This window comes from Vanacampus margaritifer, chromosome 1 (genome assembly GCF_051991255.1).
Source record: "Vanacampus margaritifer isolate UIUO_Vmar chromosome 1, RoL_Vmar_1.0, whole genome shotgun sequence".
In the NCBI taxonomy this organism is placed as follows: Eukaryota; Metazoa; Chordata; class Actinopteri; order Syngnathiformes; family Syngnathidae; genus Vanacampus; species Vanacampus margaritifer.
This window is the reverse complement of record NC_135432.1, coordinates 11,218,883-11,238,771: the sequence shown is the minus strand read 5'-3', so window position 1 is coordinate 11,238,771 and position 19,889 is coordinate 11,218,883. Positions and strand designations below refer to the sequence as shown.

The 19,889-nt window shown below is 38.9% G+C and overlaps 1 long non-coding RNA gene across 1 annotated transcript in view; it reads right to left on the bottom strand.

Moving 5' to 3' along the window:
- The window catches only part of LOC144055877 (uncharacterized), a 32,265-nt gene extending 24,157 nt beyond the window's left edge, over nucleotides 1-8,108 (bottom strand). Inside the window, exons 1-2 of the long non-coding RNA XR_013294950.1 lie at nucleotides 7,962-8,108; nucleotides 7,424-7,552 (exon numbers count right to left, since the gene is read on the bottom strand). This is a non-coding gene — a long non-coding RNA (uncharacterized LOC144055877). The remainder of the gene's footprint in view (nucleotides 1-7,423; nucleotides 7,553-7,961) is intronic.
- Between the last annotated feature and the right edge of the window lie 11,781 nt (nucleotides 8,109-19,889).

Below are 19,889 nucleotides of genomic sequence, written 5' to 3'. Positions count from 1 at the left end.
CCTCTCAGATTCATGCCATACACAGGGTTGGGAGAGTTACTTTTAATATGTATTTCGTTACAGTTACAAGTTACCTGCTTAAAAAAAAATGTAGTTAGTAAGGTGATCCAAGTACCATACTATTAAAGTAATGTAACTTGATTACTTTGGATTACTCCAATACCAAGTATGCTCATGTAGACAAAATAAAAATACATTTCACTACAATATATATTTCTCTACAGTGTGCCAATGTTATTTGCGGGTGATAGGGACCCCGGCAGCCAAAAAATAGCAAAAATCTGTGTATAATTGACACCTCATTAAAATGCATGTATAGATAGGTTGATTGATTGAGTGATTGAAGGCCATATGCCGTTTGTTGAACACATTAACAACAAGCACCCTCTAATATTGTATTTTATCCAAACATACAGTAATAGTAAAAGTAAGTTGTTTAAACGGCAAAATTTGATTTTGATGACAATTAAATATTATGTAAAGAAAGCTTTGGACGCAGTTTTTGTTTTCACTCAATGGACATTGTGCTGTTCCTAATGCTGTACATGCCATTTCCTCAAAGCAATTTGTAATTTGTTTTGCTTATGAACTGTATGTTCGGCCTTATTAGATGCCTAAATGACGATGCTGGTGTTTAGAGTTGTTTTGTGTCACTTTAAATGACCTTACAGTGGTTCTTATCACTCTCTGGAGTCTCTGACCACAGCCACACCCCTCACGAACGTGGATGAGCGCTACTCTCAAAAATAGCCGTTCATAATGTAATTTCACGTGACTATGAAAGTGTAGTAATGAAGTGTAGTAGCCCGTGTAATGTTCTTAGATGGTAGCCATTGATTCATCAATTGTTCAGGTGACTAGACGAAGGTCTGTAGTGTTAGAGCTCTTGTGCGCCTTCAGTTACAGAGTGTGTTTTATGCATACGTGTGTGTGTACGCTCACTAAACAACCTGATGGGGATGTGTTTTCAGAGTGATGTCACAAGTCAAGGTCAAGTCTTTATTATGCTTCAGCCGTGTTTCCTGCAATGACTGAATGAATGACTCCGCTTGGAGGCTGTCGCAAGGTCAGCAAAACGGGTGAACTTCTCTCCTGAAATCAATTGAGGTCCAGGAGAGAAGTGTGGAATGATGAGGCCTCCACCCTTGACCAATGTCAGTATAAATCACACCCGCCAAGCAGCAGCTCTGCTTAACGTAGAAGATCTTCTGCGTTTCTTCACTACACTTCTCACCAAACTATGAGCACATTTGCAGACAACAAGTCTGCAGAGGGTGCCCAGGAACAAAAAGCAGAACAATTTGTCATGACCTTTAAGACCGACGTTGTTTCTTTTTGTCTGTTTGGGCAGTCCCGCAAGTAATCAATTGTAATGTGAGCAGCAAAATGGAAATAAGGTTTGCTCATCTACATCACAGTTCTGGGAGTTTTGGGGTTCGTATCTTGGCTCTGGTCTTCCTGTATGGACTCAAACAACAAAAGCTGGATTTTGGTGGGGAAAAAACTGAGGGTTTTTTTTCAGTTTCTACGAGGTTTGCTGCTAACGCCTAGAAGAAATCGGCTTTTCTGACAAGAGGTTCCAGAGGTTTCTGATAACGATCTACAACTAAAGGAAACTGGTTCACATGCTTCATACACATGTGCTCACTCATCCTTACGACTACTGAGATCATCTCCAACTAGCATGACCTTGAAACAACTTTGGACAGAAGTATTTGGACAAGAGTCTCTTCTGCTAAGAATCAGGATGCGCTTTCTTCCCGGTAATGTCTAATTTCTGAACCGCTTATTCTTCCCAAGGGTCACGGGGGTGCTGGATATTCAGTGAATATTTATCTTCTCTTATCGTCGTCCTCTCTGAAGAAGTGTAAAATAAAAAAGCCAAAGAAAAGAGCAAAGCACATACGCAGACCTTCATGATGAATATTTCCAACATGTAGGTGAAACTACAAACTGTACAACTTTTGGGCCACTAACCTCAAGATGTTATGCTGATTTTATAGCTGGTCCAAGCAGTTGGGAATTGAGTTGCTTTTTATACCACCAAATATAAACACAAATAGTACAAGGCATCCACTTTATTTGTGAGTACAGTTCATCTGTGGCCATTTTCATTTTTCTTACCAAATATAGCCACATTACTATTTTTACTGTTCGTTTGCAATTCTTCAGAAATTCTCACCTGATTCTTTTCAGAGGACACGCTTGGTATTTATTGAAAAAGAGCTCACACCAAGAGCCGGGGGGCTCAAGGTGAATATTTATAGCGTTAGCCCACATTGTTTTCATTATTTAGAAGGCAGGTGTGTTTGCACCTCCATAAGGATGTATGTTTCAGTCGTGCAAGCGGCGACTGGTAAAAGGCATTTTACTGAGATCATCGAACATGCTTGGATTGGATTGATGGCCAACAAAACGGTTTGACGGGCTACGTCTGCCGCGGTTTCATCTGCAGTATTTCATGGCTGACCTCCATCTGAGAGTCGTAAATGAGATCAACGCCGTTACAGTGGCGATTGAGTGAAATAGGCTCCAGTATGATGGAAAAGGCTCAATGAAAGAAGAACCCAAAGAAAGGGGGCAGCCTCCATATATGGCTGCTTTTTGACAAGCAATTCGCCTGGCAAACAAAGTGGATTAGCAGATGCACACACATAACAGGAAGAGTGAGATAAGACAGAGAGGAACGTACAGAGGCTTACATGGCTCACTCACAGTTGATGCCGTCTGTTGGGTTAGCAGCTGCTCTACTGTACATACTGCATGAGTCAGATCCTGCATGCCTCAACAACCAAATAACCACAACAATGACTGTGACCGCAGTACAATAATAAGCCAAACATGGCGTGAAAAGATACAGTGTGACTTCATGTGACAATCATTTGTGTGATGCTGCCTTGCAATCTCAGTAAGGGTCACTGATGTCGTGGTCGTAAATTTGCCTGGCTTGTGGGTTTGGTTCGCGGCGCTGGGTGATGGTGTGAATGTAAGAGTGACTGGTTGTCTTTTGCTTGGATACAAAATGGATGGATGCTCACTATGACAACCGTGAGTTGAAGACGTTTTTGACACATCCGTCAAAGCAGCTTGCTTGGCCTCACACCCACGCACACCCAAATACCTGAACTGCAGGATTATCTGTGGGTGTGTTTTGCTTTTTATCTGGACTTTTTGTTGATTTTTCTCGCACTTTTCTGTAATGACGACATGTTACAAGATGAAGACTCAAGGTATGGTGATGTTAACGATGGCTGCAATTGATTTACGTACATTTAAATAATAATAATAATAGCTTTAGCTTCCTGTGACCCTGAAATCAATCTAAAGAATGGATGTACAGATATGTAAAAAAAAAAATGTCTGTGTTTGCCAATTAAACACTAAAGTGCTACATTCGTATTCAAGCTCTCACATATAAACTGTTTTCTTATGAAAGTCTAATATAACCTTTAGCTAATCCAACAGGCAAACAATAATAAAATACAAACTTCCTGCGGCTGCAATTTGCTATGAAACAAAAACAAAAAACATCAACGTATTTGATTTGTACTCCCGCAATGATGTGTAATCATGCCTTGGAACACCATCACACAACAGCTAGCATGAAAGACGAGCCTGAAGTCTTTTACAGTGTTTGTTTGTTCTTTCCACTCAGTGATGCATCACCTCTTCCCACAGTCTCATAGGTGACTCCATCTGGTATTTCCTGGATACCCTCCAACTCATGTCTATTTATCATCAACAATGGGACATCTCTATTGTCCTATGACCGAGTTGACTGCACACAATGTAAGTTTACACGTTAGGGTGCATCAAATTTGAATGGGAATTTTTTATGTCAAAATATGAATTTGGCTGGCATTGCATTTTGTTCCAATTATCCCCAAAAAAGTCTTAAATTTTTTGGGAGGAGGAAATCTATTGAAATTTATGGGTGCCACCAAGTGCACAAACTTTTGCGAATTTTTATATTTTTAGTGTAAGTGTCCAAAATTCACTGGGAAATGTTGAATACAGTACAGTTTTTAACAGTAGTGTATTCTCTTATCAAAGTTATCAAAGTTCATTTAGTTTTTCTTCTCTTTGAAGTAACTTAGACATTTCTCAGAAATCAACGTTTAAACAAATCTACATTCATTCGTCCTGCGAACATAATGAATGGAGGTCAATGAGGCATGCATGCATGGCCTGATTTTTTTTGAAGTAGTGAGGGAAATTAGACACATAAAAAGTTGAATTGATTTTATTGTTACACACAAGGAGCAATACTGACACAATCTCTCTTTAGTGGCTAACTAATAGAAAAATAAAAGGGTATATTAACCAAACCCTAAACTTAATTGCTCAGTCAGTGACAGAATCCCCTCCACTTTACCGTTGCATCGTCCACTCACCCACTGGATATGTCTCCCTAAGAGTTTAATTTAATTCATTTGGTCATATAATAATATATAATATAATCAATAATTTAAAAAAAGAAGAAATATACATATAAGAACAGAGACCAAAAGGTGTAGACTGACGCCAAAGCTTATACTGTCCACCCTTTTCGCATAATACTATATCAAGGTAACACAACTATCATAAGTTCATACATTCGCATACTGCCTGCCATCAACACATAACACAACAATATACTGCATATATCTACAAAAATATTTTATTATTACTGACATACATATATAGAAAAATATATTTTGTCCATATTTTTGCATGGTGTCTTTAGTATGTGGTGTGATCTGTTTAGCTACACTGTGCAGACTTGCACTACTTCAAAGTGACTTTTGCTCATGTTCAATAAAGCATTTTAAAAAAGAACGGAAAAAAAGATAACAATACACTACAGTATGTAGTAGTTTAACCCGACCACCCCTTTGCATTTGGTATGTTCCATCTCCCTCACTCCCTGCCCAAGCAGACCATTCACAGGGCCTGGAGAACTTGCCACCAAGTCGACTCTTCCGTGCTCTCATATCTGTCCACAGTCAGGTCGGCCTTTCTTGTATATAAGAAGTCCTCCCACACAGTCGGTCAAATTTTGGACCTTGGTCCACACACAAAGCGCATACCACTATTGGGCGCATTGTTGATTTTTAAAATAGGTTTGTTAACTAACTAATTTAACTGTGGTTAGCAAACCTTTGCTAGCTTAGTTAGCTTCATCTAATGAACACAAAATAACTATATAAAGACCTAACTGACTGTAAAAGTTAAAAACAAAAAACAACAGCAACACAATTACAGATATGATGTGTAATGTACTCAACAATAATTGGGTCATTACTAGTAGCTATTCTGTGCCATTTTAGCTATGAAACGGTTTGGTTTCCTTTAACAGTCAAAAATGTATAATTTAATATCCATCAGGGTTTATTATACTGTAAGAAAAACCTTATGGTCCATCTTAACATGTTATGATGTAACCATTTATTGAATAGGTTTGTTTAACTAGCCTAACTGTGGTTAGCCAACGTTTGCTAGCTGATGTTATGACTGTAAAAGTAAAAAAAAATTAAAAATTAAAATAAAAAACACACAACAGATATGATAGTAAAATGTAATAAGACTCACATCGCTTTGGGACCAATTGACCACAATTTACTAATAGTAAAAAAATAATAATAATATATGGTGGCACCACTAAACCATCATACATTAAAGAAATATTTAACATGTGTAATTTCTAGATATATTGGAACACTTTTGACTCCCAAATTTAACTTTAATTGTCCCAGCCATATAAAAAAATCAAAAATTGTGTTTTTGGATGCACCCTATTACACGTGCTTGTGCCATGAGGGTTAGAAAACTGCTTGGGTTTTGAGGCTCCACATACAATATACTGTACTATATTACTTTTGCAACCCTTTCTATAGAAAGCTGTGAATCTTCTGTGAACTAAATATATTCAAGACCTTTTAGTTTCCTGAGAGACTTACAGGTCCCTTGAGTCGTTGGGTGCAGGCTTAATGAGTGTTTCCAGAACCAGAACGAAAAGTAAAGCAGTTTTCAGTTCAGTTTTCCGCAACTGTGGAACAAACTCAGAGATGTGCTCAAACTATCAGTATGGCTAAATTCGGCCCGTGAACTTTATTGTTTACATCTACTTTGTGACAAATTTTACAAAAACTTTACTTTACTAAAAACTTTTTTTTAATTTTATTTTGTAATTTTAACCATATAACCCAGTATTTTGTCATGTTATTTTATTGTTGTGTTTACATTTTACTGTTTGTATAGGGTTTTATCTTGATTTGACATTTTTCATTTAATCTTGTTTTAAAATCATTATTTCTGTTTCTATCTTTGCTTCTGTAAAGCACTGATGCTTGCGCCCTGTATATTTAAAAAAAAATCTAAATACATTTAAAACCTTCACAAAGTAGGGAAAAACATGAATAGTAAAAGAGTGATATGACCCTATTAAGTTGGAGTCTCAGTAGCAAAATGAACTGCACAATAATTATTTCAATTACCGGTTGTGTCACAAAAAGTTAAGAAAATATGAGAACTGTGAAATAAAAAAGGGCCTCAATGTGTTAAATTACACATTAAAGACAATAGTGAGCCAGTTCAAGACTTAGGCCTATTCGCTGATCTCTTGATCGCCACAGGATTTGAATAAACTGCACAACTCTGCCGCCACCCTGTGTTGAATTGGTGTAACTGCACACCCGCTCAGGCCAATACAGCAGCCTTTGACTGACCTGGTAGTGCTAGTAGTTACTAGTAACTCCAAAGTGAGATAAGTGAGATAGTTATTTGGGTGTAATTGTATAACTATAGTGATATGACAAATGAATATACGGACAGTAAAGTGTTTTATAATCTCATACATGAAAAACATCAATCATTGTAGTACCAAAGCTATGAACTACAACTCTGGATTTCCATATGGATGTTAAAAGTATCAAGTCTTTTTTTTCTTTACTTTTTTTTTAGCACAACAGGTGGCATTGTAGGTGTGCTTCTGCTTTTTTTATGCAGTGATTCCCAACCAAACTGCTGTGCTGTGTACCAAGAGAGATCGTCGGGTGTGCAGTGCGGAAATGATCCAATTTCACTGAATTGGGACAAAAATCATTATTGACTAAAATTTTCATCTATCTATGCCAGTAATGTACTATATATAATATGTATAATAGCAGGCAAAACAATTAATGCTCTACCACTAGATGGCAGACAGTCCAATTAATCTGTGTATCCACCTGTTGCCATTTAAAATAATAGCCTTGAGTAAGTCAATTTGGGGTAAACCGAGATGAGATCATCGTTGTTTCAGTATACATTTTGTGATATTCTTGTTTGGTGTGTGCTTTGAGTTGTTTGAAAGGTCAGCTTATGTGTTTGGCTCATTAAAGCGTGGGAAACACTGCTTGCATTGTTCTGCTCACTGTATATTGGCAATGCATATAGATCTGACCTTGTCGTGAATGTCGTCTCATCCCGTGAGAAAATCTGGTTGGGGATGTCTTCTGTCTTTGGTGGGACCGTTGATGTTGTAAAGTGAAGCTACGCAACCAAAAGCTGAGGAGCTGCTCTTGGACTGTGTCTGTGACAAAGAAATATGAATGAATATGATGACACATAATATTGTAAATATAGTCAAAGACGCTATAGTTGATAAAGGAATTATCTTGCTAGCATAGCTTAGTAACCACAAACATATGGCAAATTTATCACTCATTGAAATACTCGCCCGGGTGGAAAATAAACTAAAACGGCATTGTAGGTTTTAACAAATCCCCAGTGAATGATTTGTACGCTCAAAAACAATATTTTCAACAAAAAAAGTTGAATACTTAATGTTACTGATTGTAGTTTCACTGTCACATTCTCAAAGGTTAGCTAAAACGCTGCAGCTTGCTCATGGTTAACACAGCTAGTAAAACCAAAAATAAAACAAAAACAACGACTCCCATTTACAAATCAGCCGTGCACCACATTTTGACATAACTTACATCATGGTGGTTTAATCGTAGCCTGAATTTCGTGCAACCCTAAACCTAAAGCATGATCCTGATCGGCAGCATTTCTTTTACTATATATGGGCGGGTTCTGAAAAGAAAGTTGTTCTATTGGTAGAGAGTAGTGATTGACAACACGGCCACCAATGGTAGTGCTCATGCATTTGTCTAAATTAGCGTGTGCATCATGTATGTACCAACTCGTGTGTGAAAGACAATGCTGCAGTTGCAAAATACGCCACATGAGGGCGGTATTTTTCTTTAAATAAAAATACCCGCTTAGTGTACTGTACTGTACTGTACTGTATGGCAAATTGTATCCAAAGAAAGAAAATGTTAAATGATTTTCTAATAATAAAGATATTTCATGTTATATAATTGTTGCTAAACAAGAAAATAATTAAATAGTGTCTGTTTTTTACTGTCTGTTCTCACAGCTGACTTTGGGCAAGTGGAGAAGTAGCCTGCACGACACTATCGTGCATGTTTTTGGAATGTAAGAGGAAAGTGGTGTAACTGCAAAAAATCCACTGCAGAAGTGCCTGAGCCAAGATTTCAACCCAGAACCTGCCTGTGAAACACACGTTCTAACCACTAATGTATCGTGCCAGACCAAGGGATGTTGTGGAGTGAAAAGATTTTAATTTCTGTAAATTGTAGACTCGTGAAGCTATATTTATTATTTATTTACATGTTTTGCTAGATATTAGCCTACATGTGCATTCATAGATTATTTTTGATTCTTTCTTGTTGTAATATTTTTTTACTTTAGGTAGGCTATTAGTAGTTATTGTGAAGCCCTTTAATTAAGAATTTTGTGATTAAGAGCTATTAAAACAAAAACGAATATGCGGTACCTTAAGAATGTCCTGTTTCCTGAGTTTGTCACTGTAAAGGTGGGAAAACATTTCAGCTGAAGCTGAAATGACATTTGGTGCAGAGCCCTATGTGATTTGATTTCAAGAAAGTGTAGATTAATGCCCCCCCCCCCCCCCCCCCAGACAACTACAAGTAATACAAATAAATAACATAAGTACATAACATTAAGTACAGTGCAATACAACTGTTTAGTGGAATTTGTGCTGCCATTATTCGCTACAAAATGTTTTCAAACTGTGTTCAATAAATATATTTGTGTAAAATACATATAAAAAGTAATACAAATAATTAGGTCAATGACGGATGGCCATTTTGTTAACAAATTAACACTATTTTGATGTTTAAATTTATAGCCAGTTCTGATTGACTGACATACATGCCTCTACCCTGGGCCTGTTTTTCCTCCTCCCCCTTTCGCTGCTTTCTTCAGCCAGGTGCTAAAGAATCGTTCACTTAATTTTCCTGTGGCGCGCACACGTTTTCTCTGCACTTGGCAGACGGCGCTATTAATGGCATGGCAGTACGTCGGTTACTTACGTCAGTTCCTACCGGTTTATGAGACATTTTCCTGTATCCTTCAAATTAAAAGTCAACTATATTATAATAGCACAATAAAACAACGCAATTCTGCAATACAAAAATGCAAAAACAAAAATAATAGCAGGGTCATTTACATATTTTATTTTAGAAAACCTGAGGGGGAAAAATATTTTTAAACTTTTTTTTTGCCCTGCAATTTGGCGCCCACTCCACTAGAGGGCACGCCTAGTTCACCTATGCCCTGGGCCGGCCCTGATTGGGTGGTTAGCATATCTGTCTCATAGTCAGTCAAAAGGTTTGTGGTTCAAACCTTGGCTTGGGCCCACCTTTGTCGAGCTTGTATATTTTTGCCGTGCTGTTGTGGCTTGTTCCTACATTCCCAAAACATGCACATTGGGTTCATTGGAGACTCTAAATTGTAAATGCTTGTTTGTTTATGGGCTGGCATCCAGTCCAGGGTGAACGACTCTCGCCCAAAATCAACCAGCATAGGATTAGGCTCCAGCACACCAGTGATATTAGGGATGACACGTGGTAAAAATAATAGTTTAAATTGAAAATTACATTATGTCTGAATGCAAAGAGACGTGACTGATTCTCAGCCTTCACTGTTTTTCTCACAGAGAAATTGAACCTTTTGCCCCGGTCAGACAGTCGTGGCGACATTGGTTGATGAAAAAAATGACCCTTAACAGAAGAGTTCCACACGGGCTCTGTAATTCCCAATCCTTCATCCTTAGATTCTATTCTATTTAAAGCGGCTGCATTCCTCTCTCAGAAGACGCTGATCTCTTCGAGACAGTACAGTGCCAGAAATAACAGGTTTGGACAAACACATGGCTGAGGCGTGGTGGGCTTGGCTGACCATGACTGAGTTCCACTGTGGTTTTTGGTCCACTGTTCTTTTGCCTGTGTCTATACATCTGTTTTTCTCACAGACAGCACGGTTTGTCTTGCTTAATCATTGGAAGTGGCAAAAGAAAACCAAAGAACACCTTTGAGTCTGGGAATGCAGGTGACTGCAGTCAGAGGCTAGTGTGTGCCTCATCTGCTTGAATTGCAGAGCGTCACAGGCCAACATAGCTAAGCATGGATCTGAACTGTACTCAGATCGGATTGCTTGGGTTCCTCCCAGTTGGTCACAGTACTCATGCTCTGTACTTAAGTAAAATTACAGATATTTCAATCAATCAATCAATTAATATCCAATTTCATCATGGCAAATGGTAAATTGAGTCAATTTATATACTGGGTTGGGAGGGTTACTTTTAAAATGTAATCCATTACAATTACAAGTTACCTGCTAAAAAATGTAATTAGTAATGTAATCCAAGTACCATAATATTAAAGTAATGTAACTGGATTATTTTTGGATTACTCCAATATTGAGCATGCTCATGAAGACAAAATAAAAATAAATATCACCACATCATATATTCTATATAATGTGCCCTGCTATTTGCGGGTGAAAAGGGAACCGGGCAGCCTACAAATAGCAAAAATGCTAGCGTAATTAAAAAGCATGTAGGAGATAGATAGATAGATAGATAGATAGATAGATAGAAGATAGATAGATAGATAGATAGATAGATAGATAGATAGATAGATAGATAGATAGATAGATAGATAGATAGATAGATAGATAGATAGATAGATAGATAGTCATCCAATGAGGATGACGATGTGTGACATCAACTGCAAAATGAACTTTTATCCCAGTCACAAGTTTAGCCATGTATATGTTGTGTGTTTTTTTAAATAGTGAATGGTCAGAGGAAGATTTGTTTGGAAGGTGTAACTCACATTATGGTTGTAGGCTAGCGGGCTAGCTAGCAAGAAGCTACAGCGCATAGCATGCCGATGGACTCTCAGTGAATCTCATGAAGCTTTTTCAAACTGCCCGCATGTGGAGGACACGATTAGTCAGTTTGTTCCCACCTCCCCATGTAGGTAGAGACGGACGGAGGGACGGTGTGTCTCTGTGTGTGTGTGTGTGTGTGTGTGTGTGTGTGTGTGTGTGTGTGTGTGTGTGTGTGTGTGTGTGTGTGTGTCTCTCTCTCTCGCTCTCTCTCGCTCTCTCTCTCATGCAGGCGCAGCTAGCATAGCTAGCGCGGTCAAGCAAATGTTTATAATCCAATCGATTCCACTAATCAAACGTTTCAACATGTACCGCTGCAAAGAGTGTTGAGCTAAATCTTTTGCACACGTCTTACTTACACAAGTAATGTTAGAGGAAGCTGGGGATGACATTTATCAAGAACAAAAGAACGTTCGGTGTAAACACAATGCAAATAGCTGAGTCTGCTGGGAAGTTGGCCCAACATGAGGGGCGGGCTTGCGACCCTGTGACGTCGGTGTATACTATGTACAAAGATGAAAAAAATCTAATGAAATTGAATTAAATTAAATCAGATCTAGTGCTTTATCGACACCATATGTCCAAAATGCGCTTTACCATGCCTTATTTTCACTTATTTGCAAACATATCAGCGTGTACCAAGACGCTAACACAGCAGCGTCAATTTAGGGAAAAGTTTTCCTTTTCAGTTTAAAATAACTTACTAAAACCTCCAGGATCCTTTGCTGTAAAATGGCCGCAATGGCAGAACCCAGGGTGTTTTGCACTTTTGGTAAAGTTTTAAATCCATCTCTGTCGTGTCACAGGGTTGGGGAATCCAATCCAAGTCGCGAAAGAACAAACCCTGAAACTGTTTGACTTTAGCCACAGGTGTTTCTAATCAACAGGTGGCGATGAACTCGTTTACTTGCCAGTTAAGTAGACACACCTGTGGCTAAAGCCAATCTGTGGCAGGGTTGTTACTTTCTGGACCTGGATTCCCCAACCTTGCGGTGTCTGTTGTACTAGCTAGCTAGTGCTAAGCTAAGCTCGGGGGTTCATCTGTGTCGCAAACTCCCTTCATGCTAGGACGGCAACAAAGGCCAACAACAAGGAAGTTTATTGTTTAAAATGGGATCCCCTTGAGTTTTCACAATGGTGAAAACGATTCTTCCTGGGGTCCCTCACAGAAACTACAAATTAAACACAATTCTTTACAAAATCAGAATCAACATAATCAACGTTATTTACCTAAACGTCCCCAAGTGCATACATAAAATAACAGAAACAGAAAGGAGAATCACACTGTACTACTAATTTTCACATTTCATCACATAATTCATTTATTTAAGTTATCTAACGTCATTCATAATTTATTTTCCAATTATTGCTTTTTTTTCTCCTTCTTTTTTTTTTGCCTTTAAAACTTAGCGTTTTAACCATACCAAGCAGGGAAGATGGTACAACAACGAAGTCAGGAAAAAGCACGTCATACAACACTGTGCACGCTCCACATATGTAGTTGTGTACACTAGTACACTTGACAATATGCTCTAATTCATTTTCACTCGTATCTGAAAATTCTGTTTCAGTATTCGTTTGTATTTATTTCAAGTCACCACCGATTCATGCACGGCATTAGTGGCCATACACAAGTTGACTTACAGTAGAAAAAACACCCTTTACTGTCCAGTCATCTGTTTGTTTCTAATTGATATTGCTGCTTTTCTGCATTGCAACTGTCTCCAATTAGTCCTCAAAGTCATCTGGGTTCAGGCCTGTGAGCCGCCAGTTGTAGCTGCACTTATTTACCAGTTTCTGCTCCATGTGACATTTTGAATAAAATATCCTTCATCAGGGAGAGTGACAACAACTGCAGGGTTGACATGTGGAGTTGCGCTGTCGTCCTGGGATGTGGCGTCATGCATTATTTGGCAGGAAGATAACACTAATTTTGCATTAGATTCACGGCCCAGTGCACCTGCATATTTTCACCCCCGCACACATGCACGTTTGTCACCTCTCTCGACACTGTTTGTGTACAAGAATGTAGGTCAGATACTGTATGTGAGCATTGATGTTTGTGTGTGCTGGGGGTGGATGCGCACACGCACCATCCAGCGGTAGGTCAGTTTAATATTTAATTGGGCTGATGGACGGTGTCTGTTGCTCTGCGAGACAAACATCATTATGACACACTAAGTGACTTAAATCTAATTAGAGCTGAAAATCACATTATAGCCGCTCAGTGATATATGAAGCTGCACGCTCCACCCATTTTTTTCTTTCTTTTTTTTTTTTTTACACTGCTCACTGTGTAACGAAAACAGGTTATAATGATAATTGACAATCAATTAATATACAGAAGGTCACAATGAATAGATTTTCTGCGTAGTACAAGTAATTAAAGGGAGTGTTGAGGAAATTAAATATGTGGTTGTGGTTAGTTTTTGGTCATGTCCGAAATTGATTATTTATTTATTTTTACAAGCAAATGCTCATAATCATCACTTTTCTGTTATTTCACACCTAAGCAAAATATATATATATACTGTATATATATATGTGCATGTGTTTTTGTTTGTGCTATAATTTATGCACAATGAGGGTGTAAACAGCTTCCACTTTGGTTACATGCTTTTGCACTTTGTGTGTATATGCGTGTGAGTGTTGGGTTCTGGCGTACATGAAACAACAGCTTTGTTTTTGTTTTTTAATTTTCAAGCATCTGCCTCTGCATTAGAATTTGTATCATGTTCATCTACACAGGAGGAAATGTAAAGTGAAAAACAATAATAATTTGCATCAGGCGTCTGAGAACTTGTGTTGAAAAGGGGCAAAAATGTTTACCACAATTCTGAGCAGCAAAATAAACCACAAAGCTGTAATTTGGGTAAGCGACTAAATGCATACAATATGTGACAACAATGAAAATGCATAGAAAATCATAGTGCCAAAGCCTTCTAAGTTTAGTTTATTATAGGCTTTGGTTTCCACTGTTGGAAATCTATATTTTTGCTTGCTTCTATCTGAGATGTCTTTTTCATTAAAGGCCTTTCTTGTCTGAATTTGTGCTCCTTAAACCACAGTCTCTGATCTTGATCTTAGATGGAACAGTCTTCAGACAAATCCATGTTGGGGACATGCACTTTTAAAGCTCCGCCCTATCACAGCGCCATGCTTCAGCATTAGCGATAGGCAGCATGTCCTTGTTCTCTCCTTCTTCCATTCCCTCCGTCCCTCGCTGTTTGTACTGAACAGATGCCAGCGCTGGGTAAAGCCCTCTCTGAAGGAGCCACCAGCAGCATATTGGTTTATAATTAATGAAATTAGGGCCCATGTCAGCCGGGGAGGCTTCAGTCCCGTTGTACGGTAGAATGCTCCCTTCATGAAGGCTGAAGGGAAGAAATAGACTTATACAGCTGGATTTCGCTTTAATGAACTCTGAAGGCTAACCCTATGGATTCCATAATTCCAATACAAAAAAGAAAATCTGAAATACTCAAGTAATGTAACGTGTGGACTTTTGATTATCAGTCCAACCTAATGGACAATATGCCACGGAGGAGGCGGGACTTCAGACTTCCAGCTTTTCACCCTTTTTTTTTTTAAATTGCTTTATTTAACAAATTGAAATCAAAAGCCAAACATTAAACAAACAATCATCATGGGTTTTTACCCATCAACTTTGTTTAACGTTTCCGGTTTGCGACGTGTGGGCCTCGCCCCAGTACTTGCGCTTCCGCTTTTGTGCCCCTCGGTTGTGCGTTCCCGTCGACGGGTGCGAGGCTGCGAGTGTGTAGTGTCTGTCTCATTGTCCAAAGCATTTCAGATAGCCGAGTCGCCCTCCCGCCGATGAGCGGGAGCGCGCGGTTGGGGGGCACAGGGGTGGGGGTGCGAGTGTTGGAACGCGGCCAGCAGTGGCCAGAAACGGCGCTGATGTGTAAAACTCGGAAGTCGGAAGTCCGTGGCATCTACCACATAAGACACAATCATTCACATGCACATCTTTCAAAACATGGCAGCCAAACATAGGTGCACTCTTAGAATGACTTCTAATGTTTTTTTCATTACTAGTGGCCCTTTCATTCTACTAACAACAGGAAGAATAAAAACATGATGGAAGTGCAAGGACTCAACAACTGGGCAGGGATCTACGTTGGCAACAGCGCTGTTTTTGTCCAATCAGATTTCAGCTTCTTTGTGTTGCCATGTAAATGTAATTTGCTGGATCCTCCACATGTCTTTTTTTTTTTTTAAGCCAATCAGAATTTGCCTGCACAATTTTCACACCTCTCAGTTTCAGAGTGATGTCAACATTTCTATGTCCTCTGATTGGCTGAGCTGAAAATGCAACCAATGATTGATTTAAGGGGACACTAAAAAGAGATTACACAACTATGAGTAGCAAAAAATGTACGTCTATGGTCTGTACGATGAATTATATTTAAAGTTTTTATACTTTTGTCACGTTATCAGATAAATATATTGATCGTTAACTGCTATTTAACGAGGTGTTTATAGGTGATGTCTTGAAAGATAAATGTTTAACTGTTGCTTGATATTCATTAATAAGCAAACGGTCTCTCTCTTAGTACTTGTATATTACTGCACAAGATATTGTGGCTTTGTATATTGTTTTTCAAGGTTATAGCGGTATTAAGAGGTACATTAAGTAACTTGGGTCCCCACTGAAAGCCCACGTCCCAAACGCACCAGATTGCCAGGACCCATTGCAAACCATGTGCATGCTAACCATGGGTGGCTAGGACGCAGTGGCGGTGGGTAAGCAAGCAGGCCGTCTTTGATGCGGCTAAGGAACAGCCGCTGTTAATCGTCCCCGTATAAATGGTTCAGCAGGCTGCGCATGGGAACCAGCGAAGGAGAGAAGGTGGCGTGAAATCTCAGACACCTGGTGGCGCTTTCTTCTGCCGAGTGTGCAGCTGGTGCACAAAGCCCATAACTGCCAGCTGTGGATCCTTGACAGTGCTCAAGACTTGGAAGTGCATGGGCTGATTATATCGCCTTCTAGACCTCTACGCCTGTTTATTCAATTAAAAACTAACATGTTAACTAAGTTTTGATGCAATATGTTACGTGCGCTCATGATTATTCAGCGAGCGTAAAGTCAGCAATTACATAATCACTGAGTGCCTCAACAGCACATTGAGCATCAGCTGAGGTCAAAGCTCAGGGAGGCATTAATTCAAGAGCCACAAAACTGTACGATTCATAAGTTTAATAATAATTATGAACATTCTAAAAAAGGTTATTTACGCAAAATAAAGTTTTGCCAAAGAGAAAGAATGGGACAAAGAGAAGCAAACCAAGCGTGAAACTACCAATGTGGTGTAAACATTTTTGACTGGCAAATATATTTAAACATATTTTCAAGTTCAGCATTTTATATGGCATTCTGGAAAAATAATCTGTATGGAAATCATGCTCTGCAGAATTTATGGATTAACAATGTTTACTTACTTAACTTTTGAAATTATTGGTATTGCTAAACTAACTAACTGCTAAAAAATAAATAAATACACTTTAGCTTGCGTGTGTCATGTTTGGGGCACTGGTTTTGGTTGTGTGTCTCCATTGGTCTTGTGTTTGGTCCTGCCCTTCCTCGTGTTGACCAATCCGTGCCCTCAGCCACTTGTGTCTTGCCCCAGGTGTGTCTTGTTATTTCGTTAGTGTGTGTGTATTTAGTTCCCTGGTTTTGGTCAGTCCTTGTGGGATCATTGTTGCTTGTTGCTGTCACTGCTGGTGTTCTGTTTGTCACTTTGATTTTGGCTCTGGTTTTCAGATCTTTGTTTATTTAATGCTAACCAGTACCCCTGTTAGTGTTTTTTGTAAAATAAAGTATGTCAGTATAACCTGCATTCCTGCCGTGGTTCTCCTGCCTCCCCGCATTCCTGCCGTGGTTCTCCTGCCTCCCCGCATTTGGGTCCTCCACTCCGCACTCGTGACAGCCTCAACTCCGCACCGTGACAGATCGCACCAGCGTGTGCACAAGTAAATACACCGTAGCATTATGGGGATAAAATCTATGTTTTTAGCATTTAGGCTCCAAGTACATTCAAACGCACTTGCAAGTACGTCTGAAAGTATTTGCGACAACGTTCGAACATATTCATATATTAAATTGCAAGTATGTGCAAGTACGATAAGGCTATTAGACGCATTGCACTTACAATAGAACATACTTATACTAAAATTATGGGTGTCAGGCGATAAAACATTTGCAATCAAAATTAATCGCATGATTATGATTAATGGCAAAATTACAAATGTACAATAAAAATATATTTTCCAAGTTTTCATACTCTTGTTAACATAAATGTGGGGGAAAAAATGTTATCTAGAAATATGGCTGTATCTTTCAGTCATTGATATAGTAATTTCACAATGTGTGATTTTGATTTGCGTTTGTCATTTTTCTGCCACTAGATGGCATAATTGCACTTGCAATAAGTTGGTGCTCTGCAGTTTTCTTCTTATCAGTTAATCTTATCTTTTACATGAAGTAACTTGAGAAATTCTGCATATTTTTGAATTTGTAAAATACAACTTGACAGCAGTCTCCGCAAATATGTGCATTATTATCAAATTTCTTACTGCTAAATTATGACATGGACGTGTCTGCTGTGTTGCGACTGTAATTCCCCCAGTGCAGGCTTTCCAAGTAATTAATTACGCGCAAAAGAAATTGTTGGCGTTAAAGAAACTTTAAATTAACTCAAAATTAACCTAAATTACCTAAATTAAATAACTAATAAATAACGTACTGTATTTGTCAGTCAAAAATGTTTACTCCACATTGGCAGTTCCACACTTCCATAGCTTTGAATTGCTTTTCATTGTTGCACAGCTGTTCAAAGTGATGTACACAATAGAGACAATATCATATTTAAAGAAAGACGTGAAAAAACAGAACTGCTAAGTGTTCTTACTCGTAGGGGTTAATTTCTCAGTAAAAGGTTGGATCTTTGAGTGTTGGACTGGAGCTCTATTCTTGAGTTATAGCTGCGTTTGTGCTTGTTCTGTTGAGGATTTTCTTGTGTGTCACAAAATCATCCTCTATTTTCACATCTGAATGTTCAATTCAACATACAGTCACAGAAAATGAGCAAATAAAGTTATTTGATGTGAAAAAATGTTACAGCGTCTACATATACACACAGATTGTTGATGGTTGTTGACTATTGTGTTATGCTCAGCGGTTTGTAAAGTTCTGTCGCTCTGAGTATTAGCTTGTTTATCAAAGTGTGTATTAACATGCTTGGGGGAGGCTGTGTGTATGTATGTGTGTATGTGTGAGAAAAATGACAGACCATGTGAGCAGAGGATCACAGGTGTGTTTGCAAGCTCCACAGAGAGCCTCCTTCCTCCAAAACCCCTCCGCCCCCGGCCCTGAGCATCCTGAGTAATATCAGCCTGCAGAGCACCTGCGTCCTTATCCCACAACACGCACGCACGCACACACACAACCACGCCTAATGGCCCTTCATCGGTCCGCCATACGGCTCTAATAGCCAGCTGTGTGCAAAGAGCCAACGGAGCGTGCCAACAGTCACTGATGCAGTTGTAATATTATATGAGAGGAAATTTCACACGAACCTTCAAAAACGCTTCAAACTCAGACACGACTCACTCATACTGTACACGCAGACGCTTCATGTGACTATTGCTCCAAAATGTGCATTCTAAGTGGGAGAAGTGATTACATTGTTATATACTTCAAGTACAACTAAACTCACTGTTTACATTGTTACTTCAACCAAACTCAGTTTTGTTCCGCTCGCTGCCTTTTTAAAAGCATGCGCTAGCTAGGGTTGCCACCTTGGATTTGTGAGGAAAAAAGGGACACCTGACCAAGTTCAGGCACTTAACAGTCAAACCCGAAATTATTCATACCCCTGGCAAATTTTGAATATGTGGACATTTTAGCATGACAAAACACACAGCAAAAGTGGTTAAGAAATGGTTTGTGAACAAAAATATTAATGTTTTGCAGTGGCCCAGACAGTCCAGACTTGAATTCAGTTGAAAATCTGTGGAGGGAACTAAATTAGGGTGATGACAAGAAGAGTTCATCGCTAAAGATGACTGGGCAAAAATATCAGCTGAGCCATGCAAAAATATTTTAGAAAAACATCACCCACAATTATGTACGTATTAGAAAGTCACAGACTTGGTAGGTTCTATAAAAAGCCACGTGTGATACAAGTGTCGATATACATACCTTCTTCTCTGCACTTTTTCGTCGTGAGAGTAAGACTGCAATTACCGCAATGAGAGTACTTTTTCTGTAAGGCGCAAGGGCTTAGCTTTCAGACGCCATTGGAATTTTTCAGATAGCACAAACGGTGCCAGGGTTGCAGTAATCCAAAGTGCACCTACGGAAATGTGCCGCCGGCAGCACGCTCGGTAACAAAGTGTTCCATAGTAGCAGAGGGGACATTTTTAGACTACAGAATTAAGGAAATTAAATGAGCTTTTGGCATTCTTCCTAAAAAAAAAAAAGAAAAACGGGACAAATTGTGTCCTGATTTTTATTTTCCCAAGACAGCTGGTAAAAAAAAAAAAAAAGAGAACAATCCTGGGAAAAACTGGACGGGTGGCAACTCTAGCGCTAGCACTAGCATATGTTTCAGCATAATAGCATG